The sequence below is a fragment of the Vicugna pacos genome, chromosome 3 (genome assembly GCF_048564905.1).
Source record: "Vicugna pacos chromosome 3, VicPac4, whole genome shotgun sequence".
NCBI classification, from domain to species: Eukaryota; Metazoa; Chordata; class Mammalia; order Artiodactyla; family Camelidae; genus Vicugna; species Vicugna pacos.
Window position 1 is genome coordinate 5,250,273 of NC_132989.1, and position 21,802 is coordinate 5,272,074.

The window sequence follows — 21,802 nt, forward strand, 5'->3', positions numbered from 1 at the left end:
ATTTGGTAGATGTAGGAAACCTTAAGTAGTCACATAGGACTTCTAAATAAATATGGCAGGAGGCCAGGGGCAGAGAGCAGGATCCCCAACACTGATGTAAGCAAACATTCACAGTCAACCTATCAGAAAGATCCAGTAGCATTTATACGCCTCATGACTTATGACTCTACTATGGAGGTGAGTCTAACTTGTTTAAAAATCATTTATCCATTTTTTTTTAGGAAGCCATTTCAAATTATTTACATTTGTTACATGATTGTTATTTTTCATGTGAATTTTGAGTTTCAGAGTAAACCTCTATAAAATTTCACCCAGAGATGACAAAAAATACAAGGCTCTCTATTTTCCACATCTATTCTGAAAATGTAAGACGTGGGCTGTGTCCAGGCAGGACCAGTGAGCTAAAAAATCCTTTTGAATAAGCAGTCAACTCACTCAAATTACCGAGTTCGTATTAGTGGAATTTTTTTTCACTGACCAGTAGCGCTGTTTCAAGGAATGAAGCATGCCATGTTAATATCTTGTGGCCATATGTCACCTTCCTTGTGCAGGGCAGGATGGCAGAAGGAAGAGAAAAGGAGGGCCTGAAAGGAAGCTCCCGAAATTTCACGACAATGATCTCTACTTGTGTTTACAAGTAAGTGCGGATGTGGGGGAGACTATGATCAATTTCTGTAACAGCATCAGAAAGGGCACACTTTTGAGGTTAATAGACACAGAGTTTCTGAAATCTTTCCCAAACAAAGAGCACAGAATAAGTAAAAAAGAATTGCAGGCAAGATATACTGTTAGTCTAAAGATAATGAAACAGAGCCTCCTTTTCTCTTGCGGAAGGATATACATCTAGAAAGTTATCCATCACTTATTTCTGGAGGGGAAAAATTTCTCCCAGGTGTGGAATATATATATATATATATATATAGCTTTAAAAATGTTTCACTCACTTTTAGTTACTCTCTTTAATAGGCTAGAATTAATTTGGTCCGCAATTGACCTAAAAAAAGCTACTTATAAGCATATGTCCACAGTCTCATAATTTGCCGAGTTAACGTAGCTGTTCAGTTAAGAGCTAAACATTTCACTTAGCAAGTAAATGAGTTTACAAATCCATAATGCCAAAAAACCCCTTTATTTAAAATGTTTTATATGATATTTAGTTTAAAAAGATCAAACTGCTTGTCTATATATCCGACAAAAGAATTATGTAATATATTTAAACTGACCTTTTAATTAATCTGTTATTCTGAGATGTCGAATTTATTACAACATATACGTCACAATTTTTTACAGCAAATGAGGATATTATAGATTTATTTATTTATTTATTTACTACATTTTCATTTTAAACGTTCATAGTTCCAAATTTTATTCTTATTTCATTTAAACACACACATGTGCGTGCATGTGATGTGTGTGTTTCTCTATCATTTCTCTATTTGCCTTAGAATTTCACCTTCATGTCGCCAGAGCATTCAGTCAAATAATCAAATTGACATTTTCTGCTATGACTTCCTAGCTCCTGTTTATGTGAAAAAAGAAAAAAAAACTCAATGGCAACAAATGATCTGGATAGATATATTAAAATGAAAAAAATCTTGTTTGAATGTGCAAAATGATGTGGAAAATCATCTCAAAACTCTTCCGTGCACAAAACATCTTTTATTTGTTTGAGAAATCTCTTCAGGAGGTATATAATTTTTAACAGGCTGGTAAACTTAAACAAAATAAAACCAAGTTACATAACTGATTCATCACATACATAGAAAATGACAGAATGATCCTTAAAACAGGACTTCTGTATTCCAAGTCTCATGTTCTTCATCCACACATCCCTTCATCAGTAAGATGAGTCTGAAGGTTGTTTAAAGTTATACTGGAGGAAGTAGGAGCCTGCGGGTCAGAAGTCAGGGGGTGGGGGCAGTAATAAGGTCTCTTAAATAGTTTGTAAAACAAGGGGCTGCACATACTAGGTAAAAAGTATTTGGGAGAACAAGGCTTAGCAATGCGTTGACAGGGTAAAATAGACTGCCTGTTTTTTTATGGTTTCCAGTGCTAAAGCAAGTCTTTGAAAGATGCTGGTGTGTTTTTTTTTTATCAGTTTAAATGTGAGTGATAGACTGTTAGCAGGCGGTTTAAAGAGACTGCTGATGTGTGAGGTTGTTCTGCAAGAGGTGAGCCCTGTCTGCCACCTAATTTTTATAGCATTAAGGTATTCACAAGATCAAACTGTTTAGACTTAAAGGCATCATCACTATCTCTTTCTGCAACAATCCATAACCAGACAAATTCTAGACAGCAGGCTCAGAAACCATTGTGTCTCTAAAGCTTTGGGTAAAGCTTTTGGACTGTCCACTATCTATAAACATGTATATTTATAAAAGTGACACATTTGTGCATTTTTCTGTTAATAAAAGAGGAGAATTGGCCCCTTGCTGCTATATGCTCTTCTGTTCTTTATAAGTTTACAAGTTTTGTTCTTAGTATGGAGTTTGAAATTGATGAACACTAAAAAACTTACTTCTATTTTGTGTATAGCAGCTTTCAATCCACAAACTCTTCCTCATAAGCTGCACTCATTTCTGTGAGCTCAGTGATTTCCATTGTGTTTCCTAAGAAAATGGTTTGGTTTTGTTGAATATGAAAATGTCTCTCCAAAAGACAAGCCACCCATCTGAACTTAGATGTTTTTAAAATAAAGTGTTTTTTTTTCTTTCCAAATATATTTGTGCTTTGTGATAGCAATGATGCTTCACAGTAATGAAATGGTTTTAAAATTGCTTCTTTATCCTTTTGGTCACTTTACTCCTCATTATACTTCTGGCTCGTCTCTCCAAGCATTTACTGACATCACAGATCCTCTTGTGCTTCGCTTTCACACTTGCCTGGTCATTTGAAGTCTCAGTGACAGTGTACATTGGGGTGAAATGAAGCCCGTGGCACGTCCCCAAGCCTTAGTAAGCTGGGGAAATGTTTCTAGTTCATTCTGAGTGTTGCGGGAAGACACTAAATGTTTCATAGTAGGGAGTAATGAACTAAGGAATATCTCCATTTTAAAAATCATAAATAAAAATACTGAGAGAAAAAAAGCCATTTGCATCAATTATTGAAGATACATATCCTTCAATGCAGAAACTTTGTTTCACTCATGCTCATCTGTTCCATTCCGTGGTCCTTGTAGCCCCACGGTAGGACGACTCCAATTTCTTATAATTTAAAAAAAAAAGGAACTAAATGTTACAATTTTGAAAACGGGAAAAAAATCATCTGTGATTCAAACAAATATAAATGACAAACTGCTATATGAGTCTTATTTTCTTCAACTGATTAATTTGCTTTCAGTACCCATAGTAAGAGCATAATAATAATAAAAATAATAAAAATAAATAATAGTCAAAATAACGATTTACAACTATTTAGTTCTTGATAGTTTTTTTCTGCTTTTGATCCACTTTGATCTGTTATCTCAATCAATCAACATACTGATGTGTAAAGGTGTGGTACAGCTTGACCTTACTTAAAACATTGCGAAGTTCTCATACTTAGTACGCATCGAAGTTATGAAGTCAAACTAAGATTGTTGGATGCTAATAGCCCCTTCTGTCTCTATTTTTCCATTTGCAGTCTTACATCAGGAGAAATCTTGGAGAGGAGAAACACAACTTCATACTTCATTCTCCTAGGAATCTTTAAGCACACCAGATCCCACCTCTTTCTGTTCATGGCGGTGCTTACCATGGCCATTGCTTCCTTGATGGGCAACGCCCTCATGCTTCTCCTGATTCACCTGGACTCCCGGCTCCACAGGCCCATGTACTTCCTCCTGAGCCAACTCTCCCTCATGGACCTGATGCTGGTGTGCCCAAAATGGCTGCTGACTACCTGACCTGCAACAAAGTCATCTCCTCTACTGGCTGTGGGTTGCAGATCTTTGTCTCGCTCACACTGGATGGTGGCGAGGGTTTCCTCTTAGCAGCCATGTCCTATGACCGCTATGTGGCTGTTTGCCACCCACTGAGATACACTGTACTCTTGAGCCGGCGATTATGTTTGCAGATGACTCTGGCGTCTTGGTTCCTGGGGGTGGCTGATGGGCTCATGCAGGCTGCTGCCGTCCTGAGCTTCCCATTTTGCAGTGCTCGTGAGATCGACCATTTCTTCTGCGAGGCCCCCATGCTGGTGCGTTTGGCTTGTGCTGACACGTCTGTCTTTGAGGACGTCATGTACATGTGCTGTGTGCTGATGCTCCTGGTCCCCCTTTCCCTCATCCTGACTTCCTATGGCCTCATCCTCGCTGCCGTTCTCCAGATGCGTTCTAACGAAGCCCGCAAGAAGGCTTGTGCCACCTGCTCCTCACATCTGTCCGTGGTGGGACTCTTTTATGGAGCTGCCATTTTTATCTACATGAGACCCAAATCCTACAGGTCAGCGAACCACAATAAGGTGGTGTCAACATTCTATACGATCTTCACCCCTGTGCTGAACCCCCTCATCTACAGTCTGAGAAACAGTGAGGTCAAGGAAGCCTTGAAAAAGTGGCTGGGAAAGTGTACAAACTTCAGATGCCAGCAGACTTAGTCCCATGACTCTAGGTTATCTAGTGTCAATTGAGTTTAAGTTGCAGAAGCCATTAACATTCTAAACATTATGATTATCACTTACTTAGCAATACATGAAGAGAAAGTTAAGTTCGTTGATTGGTGTAATAGGAAGTTAATAGTTGAGTCTATCATACTGAGAGAGACTGTTTCTGGAGCATTTACGCTATTTGCTATGCTTCACACTAAGCAATTTTTATAAATTATTTTGTACCTTCAAACAACCATGTAAGTATTTTGACTTGTACTTTCTAAATAAGGAAATGGAAAAATAGAATGTTAAATATTATTTCCGATATCACACAGTGTATAAATGTTAAAATGTGACTCCAGAGCTTGTCCCCTAAACTGGTATATTTTATTTGTGTCTGGTAATTTATTCTGAACACTGTGTTCCTATGTCCCTTGCTCCATGCATTTCTAAGAACTAAATATAGGGATTCCACCAAAAACAAATGATGACACTGCTCTTTAACTATAATTTAAAATGCAGGCTCTTGGCAAAGGGGAACTTGCACAACTTAAACATATGTTATATTGTTGCTTTTTTAAAAGACTCCTCCACAGACTTTTGCTTGGTATTTGAAGGCAATCTTTTCAGTGCATACAACTTTTCATTTAAGTAATACCCAGGATCTAATTGCAATTTCAATGGCTAATCCATTTTAAAGTACACCACAACCAGTATCTTTCTTGAAACTGTGTCTGTGATGTTTAAAGGTTATGTTAACTTATGATGGATGTAGGTCCATGGATATGAACTCAGATGTAGAAACATGCTTAGTCTTAACAGAACACCTGACCATAATGAGTTATCAAAGCTGAGTAAGATTCAACCATCTGTCCCTTAAAAGTTTTGTGGAACACTTTACATCGGCAAATGTGCAGATGACTAAGCTATTTCTCATGCAAAATACAGGGCACTCCTTAAGGGCTGGGGAACAGGACTGCTTCCTCTGTCTGTTAGGTGACTATGCAAAACCAGGCAGATATGACACAAAGCTTGGTCATCAAAGCCAAATGGTAATCAGAAACTGCAGAAGCTGGCTTAGAGAATTTTGTGATTGGGTCCAAATTGACTTCAGTTGCAACACACTTAAGAAATAACATTAAAAAAAGAAAGAATTTCAGATAGAGCTTCCAGGGAGAATGACTCTCCAGTACAAACGTCTGAGAGCTAAATTGGCGTATCAATTTCACCTCAAATATTTTAGAGCAATATAGGTAATTTTCAGCTTTATGTAGAGATGCAAATATCAATTTTGAATGTGTGTTTATAATAGTACCTTAACCAGTGCAAGTAGATCCTGGGCCCATGTCCAGAGAAATTATTCAGGAAATGCTACTCTCTTGGGATGAATTGATGTCAGAAGACAGTCATCTGTTCAACACTAGCAATTTGTTTGCTTATTATTCTCTTCACCCAGTATTAGGATAAAATAAAAGAAGCCTAATTGCTGATATTCTGTCAGTTACGCTCAAAATGTTTTCTTCTCTTAAGATGGATGATACTGATCAAAGTAAATGTAATCAAGGAAAGTTAATTGTTTGTGACAGAATTATTTAACATCAGAAAGGTAAATTCTAGAACGCATCACTTAGAGAGTCATATATTAAGCCCATAAATATTGCTCAGGATGAAATATTTCTGCAAGACTTTTATAGGAGGAAACACAAACAAAAAATAGCCACAGAATTGTTATCTCCAGGCAAATGTAGAACATTAATAAAAATTTATCAGATATCTGGGAAAAGAGCAACACATTTAAAATGACATTACAGACTAGTAATGTGAGCATAGTGAAATTAAATATGAAATCGACAATAAAGAGGATCATTTTGAAATAGTTTTCAAAATTATATGTGTCCATCTCTTGATTACTTTTGGGAGTTTTATTCTTAGTTCCTTAATTAAGGTTTATGTAAAATCTTTATATGTCTTTAAATAATATACGATGTCTAGAAATAAAGTATCATGTAGAGGAAATATGCACAAAGGCATGAATAGAAAGAAGAGTTTAACTGGGGAGTTACTTTGACTATATCATCATCAAATTATAATTTTTTACATATATTTTTTAGTTGATACAGTTCTTAGTTAATGCTGTTAAGATAAATCTCAAGAGTACAGTTTGATGAATATTACATGTGTATATGCCTATGTAACTATGATGAATATCAAGATTTAGAATATTTCTAGTACCCTGAAGTCTTCCTTTTGCTTCCTTCCAATCAATACCTCCAGAAAGGCTATTCTAAAATATCACTGTTAATTATGCTATACTTCATTTGCTCAATACTATGAAGGTTCGTGTAAATTGTATTTTGATTCCATATGATACTTTTTTCATTGTATTAATATACTACATGTATTTACTAATTCTGCTTCTGTGAGGATTTGAATTGTTTCCAGTTTGGGACTACTGTAAATTAAATGGCTGCAAACACTTCCGTAGTTGTCATTTAATAAACTCAACTTTCATTTCGGTTTAGTGCATCGGCCACAGTGGAATTATTGTTTCATCAGTTATAAGAATGTTGAGCTGTACTAGAGAATGCTCAAATTTCCCAAAGTTTTTATGTCAACTTTTGCCTTATTGGCGATGCTCAGTTGAGAACTGAGAATGCCAGTTGTTCCACATCCTCACCAACAAGTGGTATTGTCAGTCCTTTTCATTTCAATCTTTATGATGAGTAGTTTCCCATTGTAGTTTTAATTTCTCTTTTTCAGAAGGTCAGTGATCTGTACTACATTTTTATATGCTTATCAGACACTGGTTAGCAAGTATATGCAAGTGTTTGCCATTATTTTTTAGGTTGGGAAGGGAGAGCTAGCTCTCTTTTCTTACTGATTTGTTAGGAAATCTTTATATATATTGGATACCAATCTTTGTCTGGTATATGTACTGCAAACCTCTTCCTGTGTGCAGCTTGTGCTTTCCCTTCTACTGGTGAGCAGAAAAATTTTAACTTTTATGAGGATGACTTTATCAATTATTTATGTCATGGTTTTACTTTTGGTCTAGTTTAACAAATAGTTGCCTATACAAATTCACAAAGATGTCCTATCATTTTAGTTCTTTAATTCTTACCAAATTAATTTTTCAATGTGTTGTGTCAAAGTACTCCAAATTGACCCCGAATTGCTAATATAAAAACTTTCTGTGGCAGCTTTGTTATAAATCAGGCATCTGTATGGGGCCATAAATGGGCCGGCTGGTTTTCCCTTTGTCTGCTTTTTTATTCTTGTGCAAATACCACATTGTGTTAATTTCTGTAATCTGATAAATTCTGATATTAAGTTGTATAAGTATCCAGTAATTTTATTTCTTTTTATCTTCTTCTTTTTCTATTTTTGAGATTTTGCATTCCTGTATAAATTTTATTTAATATTTGACCCAGATTTACTGAGATATAATTCACGCATGACATTGTGCGCTTTTAAGGTATACAGGATGGTTTCATATATTTAAATATTGTGAAATGATTACCACACTAAAATGTGTTAAAACATGCATCACCTCATATAGTTACCTTTTGTGTGTATCTGTATCTTTATGTGTGTGTTGTGAGAATATTTAAGATTAACTCTCTTAACAATCTTCAAGTATACAATACTATCTCTTTAAGTATAGTCATCATATTTTACACTAGATCCACATAACTTACTCATCTTATAACTGGAAGTTTGTATCCTTTGACCAACAAAATTTCCCCCTGCTTCCAGCCCCCACTAACCACCAATATGTTTCTGTAAGTTCATCTCTTTGAATTTTCACATATACATGAAATCATACTGTATTTTTTCTTGTTGGGTTTGACTTTTCATTTAGCATAAAGCCCACAAAGTCGATAAATGTAGTCACAAATGGCAGGGCTGACTTCTTTATGATGGCTTAGTAATATTTCATTTTATCTATGTACCAAATTTTCTCTATTCATTCACCATGGACAGAAACTTAGGTTTTTTCCAGGTGTTCGCTGTTGTGAATAGTGCTGCAATGAACATGAGAGTGCAGCTATCTCCTGAAGGTCTCGATTTTATTTCCTTTGGATATATACCCTAAGGTGGATTTCTGGATCATAGGGTGGTTCTATATTTAGTTATTTGAGGAATCTCCATGCTGTTCTCCATAGTACCTGTCCCAATTTACAGGTACTTGCTTATATCAACAAGTGTCACCTGGTCATCTTGTATATGCCGTCCTTTTAATAAGAGGGCAAAGCTGATTTTTTGGTATTTTGTTGAAGAGTTTTCATCAATATTTGTAAGAGTTACGAGTTTTTAGTTCGGGGGTCTTTTTGTTGTGTTTTTTTTGGCAGAATCTTTGTCTGGCTTTGGTATCGAGGTGATATGCTGACCTAACAGGGTAAGTTTGGAAGTGTCTCTTCCTATTCAGTTTTTTGGAAGAGGTCTAAAATGCTTGACATTAATTCTTCCTTAAACATTTGATAGAATTCAACACGGATGCCACTTGGTGCTGGGATTTTCTTTGTTGAGAAGTTTTAAATTACTGATTTACTGATTCAATCTTCTTTCTAATTATTGAAATGTTCAGATTTTCTTTTTGCTAAATATTCCATCTTGGTAGATCCATGTTCCTAGGAAATTCTCCATCTGTCTGTAGATTATGTAAAATTTTGGTGCACAACAGTTCATGGTTCTTTCTTATAATTATTTTTATTTCTGGTGATTGAAATTAATGACCCCACTTTCATTTCTGATATTAGTAATTTTAATTGTCTCTCATTTTTCTTTATCAGTCTAATAAAGAATTTTCAATGCTCATCTTTTAAAAGAACCAACTCTTAGTTTTGTTGATTTTCTCTGTTTTTCTATTCTTTGTTATATTATGACCACTCTAATATTTATTATTTCCTTTTTAATGTTAGATTTTGATTTTCTTTTTCTTGTTTTGCAGTTTCTTAGTATGAAATTAGATTTTGATTTGAGATTTTTAATTTTGATGTAGATAATTATGTCCACAAATTTTCTTAGCACCATGTTACTGCATCCCATATAATTTTGTACATTGTGTTTTCATATTCATTTGTCTCAGGACATTTTCTAATATCCCTTGTAATTTCTTCTTTGACACATTGATTGCTTTAAACTGTGTTGATTATTTTTCATATATTTGTGAATTTTTATTTGATTTCCAATTTTATTTTATAATGGTTAGAAAAGATATTTTGAAACATCTTAATACTTGTAAACTTTTGAAGACTTGTTATGTGGCCTAATATGTAGTCTATCCTGAAGAATATTTTATGTGCACTTAATTTAATATGTATTCAGCTTTTATTGTGTGGAGAGTTCTATTTGGTCCATATAGTTTAGAGTGACTTTCAAGTCCTCTGACTTCTTTTTGAAATTTTGTCTGATTTTTCTATCCATTATTGAATGTGCGGTATTCAAGTTTCCTACTACTGTTATAGCACTTTTTGTGTCTCCTTTCAATTTTGTCAGCAGTTGCTTCATATATTTTGGATCTCTTATGTTTGTTGCATATATGTTTTTAATTGTTATATCTTCCTGGTGATTTGAACTTCTCATCAAAGTGTAATGTCCTATTTATCATTTTTTAATTTAAAGTGTATTTTGTCTGATATTGGCATAGTCATCATAGGTCTCTTTTTTACTACTTGCTTGGGTTATCCTTTCCATCCTTTCTTTTTTTTGTCCTCAGCTCTAAAGAGAGTAGACAGCATTGGATCACTAAAACATTTTTTTTCTCCCATTCTATGCCTTTGATTTGGGAGTTTAATCCACTTACATTTAAAATAAATAGTTATAGAAAAAGAATTTTGCCATTTTTTGGTTGTATCTTTACATCTTTCAGCTGATTGGTCCTATTTTCTCCATCATTTCCTTCTCTTGTGCTGAAATTTTTGTTGTGAAACATTTTGATTCCTTTTTATTTTATTCTGGTGTATTTTATAAATATTTCCTTTGAATTTGCCATGTGGATTACATATAACATCCTAAAGTTTATAACAATCTATTTCTAATTGTTAACATGTAAGTTCAATTGCGTATAAATCTATACTCCTTTACAGTTTCATCCTCCACTTTATTATATTATTAATGTCATTAATTACATTTTATGCATTGTGTACTTGACATAAATTTATAATTATATTTTATGCACTTGTAGTCTAAATTCTGTAGAAAACTGTTTAAATGGAAATATAATCCAAAATTATAATAATACAGTTTTTTCAAAAAAAATACTTAGTCATATATTTACCTTTAGTAATAATACTGTTTTTTCAAAAAAAAATACTTAGACATACATTTTAGTATGTCTTCAAGTTACCCTCTAGCATTCCTTCATTTCAACATGAAGAATTCCCTTTAGTATTTCTTTTGGGACAAGTGAATTCTCTCAGCTTCTAATTATATGCAAATATCTTAATTTCTCCCTTAATTTTAAAGTAGAGTTTTGCTGGATATAGAATTTATGTTTAACAGTTTTATGGGAGGAGGTTGTTCGACTTTATTCTTTCAGCACTTTGTATATATTATTCTATTGCCTCATGATCTCCAAGTTTTTGAGAGAAATTGGTTCATACTCTTACGGGCAACTTTTGTATGTGACAAGTTTTTGTTTGTTAGTTTTTGTTTTTGATTTTCCTACTGTCAGATTTTCTCATCATCTTTCAACAGTTTGGTTTGTCAACAGAAATTCAATTACAACCAAGTTAAGAAGAAAAAAAGGGAATTTTATTCAAGCCAAAGTGCGGATTATAACTCTTCAGGAAACAGACTCTCAGAGAGCTCTGAGAACTGTTCCACCTGTTAGAAATTGAAGTGACATACTGATATTTTACCTACAGTCCACCAGATATACATAGTCCAGGTAAGGAAGTACTTACAGAACATCAAGTCACCATGGCCTCCTACAGAGTTGGAAAAGAATGCTATTCTCTTAAGAAGTTTCATTGCTAGCCTCAGAAGAAAGGGAAAAACATTGATCTTTATGACTGAGCACACTCTCCCCACTTTGTGGTCTGATTGATGTGTAATGAAGATGCAATTGCACATTAGGGAGGGAGGGAGAAAGCTCAGATAAACTGAGAGAATTTTATGATAAATGTTTTTGTCATGACTTAAAATGTGAATTTTATTTTATTAGATTATAATAGATTTTACAGTGAATCTCTTTAAGTTTATCTCACTTGAGTTCATTGAGCTTCTGAGATTTGTAAATATATGACGTTTCCCACATTTGGAATGATTTGGACCATTGCTTCTTTAAATAATCTATCCTCACCTTCTCTCTCTTATTCTTTTGAGGCTCCCATAATGCATATATTTTTCCTTTTGATGGTGTGCCACATCTTTTTGCTTCTGTTTACTTTTTTCTTTTTCTTTTTGTCCCTTGGGCTCCATAATTTCACGTCTAACTTTTGGTTCTTTGATTCTTCTGCCTGCTTAAGTTGGCCATTGAAATTCCATACTCAATTTTTCAGTGCATTCATTGTATTTTTCAGCTGCAGATACTCTATTTCATTACTTATTACATTTTAGCCTTTTATTGATAAGATCATTTTCTTTTTATGCTGTTTTTCTGATTTCCTTTTGTTGTTTATTTTTCTTACCTCACTAAGCATTTGTTGTTTAAAGTCTTTTTCCATAAGTTTCATATGTGTGTTTCTTCAGGAATGATTTCTGAATATTTATGCTTTTCTTTTGAATGAGTCTTTTTTTTTTTGGTGTACCTTATGATTATTTTTGTCAAAAAAGGGGTCACTTGAAAAAACATCTATGTCACCTATTATTTTCAGAATGTATCTGTGCCAATGATTAGTTGAGTCTTGGTTCTGAGCCTTATAAACATCCTGAGGAGAAGGCTAAATGCTCTCTCAGTCCTTACTCAGCATGCATCTTACCTGGACCTGTGTGTGGCTTTTTATATTTTCCTGTATGCACAACTATTTTTAAATGTTTTAATTTCCCAAAGTGTTCTTTCCTTGGGGCCTTTGACAGTCTATTTTATGTCTTCACCTATAATCCTTTGCCCTAGTAATCTGTGGTTTAGTATATCTGCAATTATTTTTGAGTAGTGCTTTCTGCTTTTCCCTTCTTGATATCCCACTTAGAAAAACTTCTACCTTATATACTATACATAAATATTATACATATAAAACACATTATTTACATATGTGTGTACATGTGTATGTATGTTATGGACATCTCTATTGCGATTCCTATGAATGGGCTGATTATGAACATTCTTATACAAATATTTTTATAGATATATGCTGAAATTTGTCTTGGTTAAATAACTACTTATGGAATTGGTGAATCATAGGAGGGTTTTATCAGCCACACATGAATATCTCATTTGATCTACATCTTTGTAACTGTTTGTATTTTCAGCATTTTAAAAATCCTTATTTTGAAACATACTAATGCACAGGAAGAATGGGAAAGAAAGAAGTAAAGAAGAAAGAAAAGAAAAAAAGAAAGAAAAGAAGGAAGGAAGGGAGGGAGGAGGAAAAAATTGCTTCAAGAGGCAAAGCATTTATTTGGGATCATATAATTGCAATTTTAGTTAAATAGATTCAGGGAGAAACACAAATAATGACCTGATTACAGAGGAAAATGAGATTTTTTTTTAAGGAAGAGTTTATTAATTTTGACAAGCAAAGCTAGATTTCTACTTTATTGATTGGTCAAGCCAAGTGGTCATTAGGTAAATGTTTGCTTTTGTTATTCCTGTCAAAAAGATATTCTCGTTCTTGCTGATTTCTTGGAATGTTGTTAGCTTGGCCCAGTTCAAAGATTCAGAAAACAGGATCACAAAAGGGCTCCTCTGGAATGGCTGCTCCAGCTCCATTTTAAAATGTTTCCACTTTTGACATTTTTCATAAGAATAATACACACTTCGCAATGACTAATGTTCTTGAACATCTTTTCATTTAACTCTTGGCCATCCAAACACATATCCTCTTTGGCTCAGTTTTAAAATTTGAATCATTTTTCTTTTTTATTGCTGGGATTTTATTGTTTTGGGTTTAGGGATTTTTAATATAATTTGCATGAGACCATTGTCAGATACATAGTGTGAGTACTTCCTCCTCAGTCTGCTGGTGGTTTATTCATTTATTTCATTAGGTCTTTTGAATTTTATTTTATTTATTATTCTGTTTTATTTTAAGAATTGTTCTTTTGGGATCCCATCTAAGAAATCTTTGCCTATCTGTATTTTGTGATTTATTTCCAGAATTCTTATAGTTTCAGCCTTTAGATTTAGAAATATAATCCACTTTGAAATAACTTTTACATAGTTAGGTTCAAGCCTTTTTTTCTCTCCCTACGGCCATCCTGATTTTCACTGAATTAATTTGGAGTCTCTAAATTTCATTTAATTTAGTGTATTGTATTTCCTATAATCTGAGCTAATCATACAGGGCAGAAAAATATGTTCACCGAAATTCAACTCTACTTTATTATAATTAAAAAATAACCTCTTAGTAAAGTAAGAATAGAAGTAAACTTTCTTAAACTAATAAAAATGTATATGTACATATTACATATGTATACATATATATGTGATATAAATATGTAATAGTAACAGTATATAAATTTGGAGGTTTTAACAACTCTAAATTAATCAAAAATATCAATTAAAATCAGAATCAAAGCAATTATTTGATTTGAATCTTTTCTATTTAACATGATAATAAGATACTAAACAACACAATAAAACAACAAAAATAAATTGATATACTGTCTTTGGAAATTTAAAAAAATCCTCTCATTATACCAGATTCATTAGCGTTAATAATACAAGATTGTATTTTAAAGTAAAATTTGTGATTTTATTTAATATTGATTAAATCAATCAATTTATTTTTCACTTGTTTTTGAATTAACCCATCTTTGACTCATTCCTTTGTATCAGGACAGCAGAGGACACTGCTGTACTGTCTTTACTTTAAAAGCTTATCATATAACTGTTAGCTATTTTCCATCAAGCATGGACTGGCTGTTGTTAGTTGGTTTTGATGTACAGTTTAGAGAGAGGACACTTTACTTCTATGAAACTCATTCCTCTGCCAGGTGTTACCATGGCAATCACACAACTTTGTTTTCTTTCAGTTTGCTAATAAAGGGTCCTTACTGATCCCTGAGAATTTCTCTAAATTACTCTAACAGATTAAGGATCCAATTAACTCACAGGTTCCAAAGGATAATGACAAAGTTTTAACTCTTGCTAATTGGGAGATTATTTAACAAGGCTCTGTGGGTGTTGAATTCAGCCAATCTCATTAAAAGTTTTTCGCTACAATCCCAGAAGCCTGATTTACTGGTCTCCTGAACACTGCTCTACCAATTAGGCCTTTCCCTTTCATGCCTAGAGCACATAGTTGCCTGTGATTAGTGCCTTGCTGTCTTTGTTAGTGAACATCCCAGCCCAATGATGTAAGAGGGGAAAAAAAAATGAATCAAAGATTCTTAATTTTTATCTAGACTTCCAGCCAGTTGGAAGTGCCCTTCAACTTCTGTTTATCAGTTTCATTAAGGATATATTGAGTAACAGAAGACTCCACTATGTCTCTCAGCACATTTTAGAATGCATATAAATAAAATTATATATGTGTAAGGGATTTTATAGCAGGTCCAACATTAGGAGGGCTTGTTTGGCAATCTCCCAGTCTAGAAGATTGAGGAGATGCTGTTATTTCTAGACTCTTTTGAGTCTTAATAATTTATTATGCCAGTTTTTAAAGAAACCAAACAAGAACCCTTAGATGATCTTTTAGCCAATTATTTTATTCAGTAGAAAGTCTCTGAACTGACCTCCTCTCACAAGCACACCAAAATCACAACTATTTGCAGAACAAGGTCACTGAAAAAGACAGAACCTACCAGAAAAAATCTTCTACAACTAAATACATAGAGAAGAATACACAACTAGACAGGTAGGAGGGGTGGACTCATGATGTAAAATCAACTCCCATACCCTTGGGTGGGCAACACACAAACTGGAGAATAATTATATTGCAGATTTTCTCCCACAGGATTGAGAATGCTGAACTTCCTTTGGGCTATATAGTGTTCTTGGATTGGAAGAATGAATATTATTAAAGTGACCACACTTTCCAAGGCATTCTACACATTCAGTGCAATCCTTATGAAAATATCAATGGCATTTTTCATAGAACTAGAACAAATAATTTTTCAAGTTGTATGGAAACAAAAAAGACCCTGAATAATCAAAACAATCTTGACAAAAAACAGAACTGGAGGAATCACACGCCCTGACTTCAAACTATACAACAAAGCTATAGCAATCAAAACAGTATGGTACTGGCACAAAATGCCTCAGAGATCAATGGAACAGAACACAGAGCCCAGAAATATACCCACATACTTATGGTAAGTTACAACAAAGGAGGCAAGAATATACAACAGAGAAGAAACAGTCTCTTCAATAAGTAGTGCTGGGAAAAGTGGACAGCTATGTGTAAAAGAATTAAATTGCAACATTCTCCAATACACTTACATACATTCCCTAACACTCTATACAAAAATAAACTCAAAATGGATTAAAGATTTTAATGTATGACTAGATTACTATAAAACTCCTAGAGGAAAATATAGGCAGAACACTCTCTGGCATAAATTATAGCAATCCTTTTTGGAAATATGTCCCCTAAAGGGAAAAATAAACATATGGGACCAAATTAAATTTTAAAACTTTTATTCAACAAAGGCAACCATTGACAAAATGAAAAGGCAACCTACTGAATAGGAGAAAATATTTGTAAATGATATCAGACATAAAGGGTTAATATAAAACATATATAAACTGTTCATACAACTCAACATAAAAAAAAAAAACCAGAGGGAGGGCCAAGATGGCGGAGTAGGACTCTGGTAGTTCACCCTCTCCCACAAACACATCAAGACTGACATCCACAGGCTCACCCAGCCAATCAGAACACCTCCTGAACTTTGACAGAACGCCATCTTCTTCTAAAAACAAAATATGCCATGAATCTGGTAGGAGAAAAGGAAAAAAGAAGGAAGAAAAAGGAAAATAGTGTAGGGCTGGTCTCGTGGGGATGGAGCAGCAAAGGAGGACTAGCACTCAATTCCTGGGTCCCTCCATCTCCAACGGAGAGGCCAGCGGGATGGAGGGGGAGCCTCTGAGGCTCAGATCTGTAAGGAATAGCCCTTGACCGACAGAACCAAGTTAAAGGAGCACAAAGGGAGTAGCTCACAGTGAAAAAGAATATGAAAATGAATATATGCATATTCATGTACGACTGAAAAATTGTCCTGTACACCAGAAATTGATACAACATTATAAACTGACTATAACTCAGTAAAAAAAAAACTAAAAAAGAAAAATAATGTTTGCATAAATACACTAGAGCAAATAAGAACACACAGTGGAAAAAGTTTCTGAAAGTCACGTTTCTAATAAAAGAATAGTGACTAGAATATATAAAGAACTTTTACAACTCAATAGTAAAGAAATAGCCTAATTAAAAAATGGGCAGCAAACTTAAACAGGTTATGTTTTCAAAGAAGATGTTTAGATGGCAAACTAGTGTATGAAAAGATTCTCAGTATAATTAATTACTAAGGAATTGCTAATTAAAATCACAGTGAGATACCATCATACACAAGCTGAAATGTTTAAAATTAAAAATTTGATCATACATAATGTTGGAAAGAATATGGAGCAACAGAGATTCTCTGTACTGTTAAATGGAATGCACAATGCTCTAACGACTTTGGAAAACAGATGGACAATTACTTAAAAATTTAGACATATGTATACCATATAACTTAGCCATTTCCCTCTGAGGTATTTTGGGTTTGTACACAAGTGTTCACAAATATTGTACACAGGTATTTGTAGTAGCCCCAAACTGGGAATATCTAAATATCTATCAACAGGTTAATGAATAAATCATGGTATATCTGTACAATTGAATATGCGCTCATAAATAAAAACAATAAAATTTTGATACATTCAAAAAATTATTTGAAAAGTTATAAGGCTGAGTAGCAGAATGTGGACACCTACAGAGCCAAACATGGAGCTCTAGTTTTAAATGTACTTAAGAAAGATTATTGTAATCACTTCATAATATATACAAATATCAAATTATTATATTATACATCTGAATCTAATGTAATATTATATGCCAATTTTACCTCAATAGAAACAAGACAAATAGACTGTATTCATAAAATTTATAAAATGAAGAATAAAATTTGATGGCATGGTATCTTCCTGGCAGTAGAAAGTAAAGAGAAAACAAGAAGAAATTATAAAACAAAAATAAGTGCAGAAAAATAAACTAAAATGACACAAGAGAAAACACATTTTTTTTTTTTCAGGACAGAAGAAAGACCACAGTGGATGCTTGGCCAGGGTGTCTGCAAAAAAGGTTACCAGAAATTCTTTCCACTCCCATATATACGTGATTTTCCTTCATCATAGCTGAGGCTTTTCACCTCTTAATGAGTCTTTTAACTTGCATTTACCAAAAGAATGTGGCAGAAGTAAATCAGTCTCAATTCTGGGCCAAGTCCTTAGGAAGGGTGGTATGTTCCACATGCATTCTCACTGAGCCCTGAGTTACCTCATAAAGAAGTCCAGCGACCAGAGTGGTCATAAAAAGTGAATTCTGGCCATTTTCTATTTGGTAGGTGTTGCAGCCATCCATCCAAGACATGAAGAATTTTAGTAAATGCCTCTTAGACGTTCCAGCCTGTTTTATTGCCCTAGCCAACGTCGACTGAAGGGTAAATGACTCTGACCCAGCTGAATACGGTCCATTTACCAAACCTCAGAACCATAAGTAATAAATAATTGTCCTAAGCCACTACATTTTATGGGGCTTTTCCACAGAAACATAAAGTTAAATAGAAATCAAGCAGGGTAAGTTAACATACATATGTGCGTGCACATGCGAAGACACAAACATATATCATAATGCATTATATGAAAATAATGATGGAAAGAAAATGCTCAAGTACATTTGTGACATGGTGGGTGGTGAAATTTCCTTCAAAAAAGAGTAAAATCCATATTTAAATGAAAGTTTTTACTAGCAATGTTGAATGTAGGGAAGATGTTCCATATGTTCAAAGTTTTATGAGAAAATATCTTGGATCCTAATTGTATACCCACTTAAACTACACTGCAAGAGTGAGGATGATCTCATATGATTTTCATATAATCAAGAACTTGGAAAATTTATATTTATATATATCCTTAGTGGAAGGATTTATTAGTAAATTGTATAGCCAAATGAAAAATTAATTGGAGAGGAAGAAGTAGAACGAAATATTAGTAAATATATCATGAGATTTGAATTTCTTTGAATATTATATTTTTAAAAGATAATAAAATTCCAGGTGATCACTGAGCATTGATGATGTAAAGAGGAGGAGAAAGAAGGAAGCAAATGTGTAGAAATACTTTGCTCTTGTTGTTTTATTTGGAGTTAAGGTTATACAATATATACTTACATAAACATATATAAATACATTTTATATATATATATATATATATAAACACACACACACACACATATATTTGAAGAAAATAGAAGGCATATACATTGAAAAAAATAATGATGAGTGTTAAACAAGCAAAGATCAATCAATTATTCCAAAGGAAGCTAAGGGGAAAACTGACTTGAAACACAGGATAAAAAGATTGCTAAATACATAGGTAAAATACAGCTAAACAATTAAAAGATGGATTTTAAACATCTATCCATAATAATAAAAGAAATAAACTTAAAATAGCAGAAAATATATTTATTTGTGAAATGTTAACAAATAATTCAGATCTGATAATGTTAATACAGTATTAAATAAAATTCAAAAAAAGACAATCAAATGATCAGTCATAGATATTTCCTTACAAAAAGTAATAAAATCTACAATCATAAACTTATAAAAACTGAGTTAATTTTAAATAAAGAAATTTAAAACAGTTATAAATCAAGGAAGTATTTATAATTCCTCATTCTTAGTGTAATCGTCAACGTGTTTTTCTCATGTAAAAACAGATGAAGTAATTCAAAATGTAAGGTGTGATTTTAAAACCAAATTAAAAACAGTAATTGCATAGAATTCATACAACCAAAAATTGAGAATAATTATTTTAAATTCTGGGAACATGCATAGGAATTGTTCTATTTTAGGCCAAATAATTTCACAAACATTAAAAAATTTGTTACATATTAGTCATGTTTATTCGCAAAATCAAAAGCATTAAAATTAGAATACTATGGTGTCCATAAAGATGATAGAGAGTTTTATTGATGAAGATAAATAGACAAGCAGACATACCTATGAGCATGAAGGAGTCAAGGGAAAGGCAGCTAAATGACCTGTAAAAAGAAGCCACATCAGGAGGACTCAGACCAGACCCATTGCCCTTAGCAGAGACTCCCACCCCAGAGTGTTCACAGCCACTGGATGGGGAAATACACAGCTCTCACCATTTGATTTCCTGTCTTTGCTACCATTGGCCAAAACTCCACCAGAAGTCAAAAGGGAAAGACTCCTAAGGGCTTCCAGAATAGCAAGGAGAGGTGGAAAATGTGGAGAGTAATTATGGAAAAAGAAAAGTAAAGATCAAACACAATAGAACAAAAAGTTTCCCTATTAAAAGAAATCAGATTTACTTTTGTCTTTAGATGGGGCAGAAAAGAAGCAGAGGGAGGGGTGCTGGTGGTGTCTATCAGTCCTTTAAGGGAAAGGCAATTAAACTTTTGTATAATCTTTTGGCATATTATTGTGAATGTATTTAAGATGACTTAGTAATGCAGAGATTTTTAGTTTGTTTTTGATTAATAACTTCAGCCACCAGGAAATTAACTATTGCTCACAAACATTCCAACAACTTTTTCTTTATTGAGATGTAATTCACGTATGCAGATATAACGTATACAATGTGACGATTTGATACATGTATATGATGTGAAATATTTTTGCACAATAAAATGAATTAACACATCCTTTAACAGAAATACAATTGTTGTTATGGTAGAATATTAAAGCTCTATTCTAGTAATATATTTTCAGTGTATGCTAACATTTTTGGCTGTTGTTACCATGTTGCACAATAGATTCCTGGAAAACATCTATCTTGTATTGAACAGTTTCTACCCTTTGAGAAACATCACCCCATTTCTCCCACCACTCAGCTCCTGATAGCCAGCATTCTACTTTGTTCCTATGAATTCTATGATTTTAGATTTCTCATACAAGTATCATCATAGAGTATTTGTCTTTCTCTTTTTCACTTATTTTCCTTAGCATGATGCCCTCAAGCTTTGCCCATGTTGTCACAAATGACAGGATTTTTTTCCCTTCATTTTTTATTGTTGAATAATATTCCAGTGTGTTTGTGTGTGTGTACATGTACCACATTGTGTGCATGTATCACATTTTCTTTATGTGTTTATCCATTGATGGACACTTATATTGTTTCCATGTCTTGGAAACAGCAAATAATCCATGACCTTAGCAGATTTTAATGTCAAGCAAAGGGGAGTCACAGCAGGATAATGCCTTAGGGACTGTGACTCCATCTTGGGGTTGGGGTCTTGAGGTTTCATGGAAAACCTGGATGGAACAGAAAAGGTGGTAACAATCAGAGTGCTTTACAGGGTGCTACATTCCTCGTAACCTCAATAAATCTTCCTGGCATCACAGAGGAACTCTGGAGGGTCTGTCCATTCGACTGTCACCCCCTTCCTGGAGCATTGCCTCTGGGTTAAAGCTATTTTCAGTAAGGAATGTATAGGGAGGGGAGAGCGTAACGTTTGGGGAAAAGTTTGGGGGTTGTTTAGCACAAAAAAACAGCAAGGGAGAAAAAATAAGTTTCAGAATTTCTTAGAACAAATCAGCAAACAATTTTGGCATCAGGGAAGCCAGTTTGTTAGTTTGTTTCCCAATCCTTCAAGCTCACTGCCTGGCTCCGAGACAAAAACGATAGCTGATGGATTTTGTTCCTCAAAGTTCCCTGATGGTTTTTGCTGAAGTGTGTCTTGCAATCATAGTAAGAACCACAGGGGTAAGTGCAGCCAGAACACTGGCCCTGGTAAGGGAGAAATGTCTACGGAGGTTGGTTTTGAGTAATATGGACCCGGGCAGATGCCTCGGGCATCCCTGGGCTACAGCATCACTGTCAGTAAGCTGGGACCAACAC

At 33.9% G+C, this 21,802-nt stretch overlaps 1 pseudogene; it reads left to right on the forward strand.

Annotated features, from left to right (window-relative positions):
• The first annotated feature begins 557 nt into the window (after window positions 1–557).
• On the forward strand, window positions 558–4,575 carry LOC140690420 (olfactory receptor 2T12-like; annotated as a pseudogene).
• The last annotated feature ends 17,227 nt before the right edge of the window (window positions 4,576–21,802 follow it).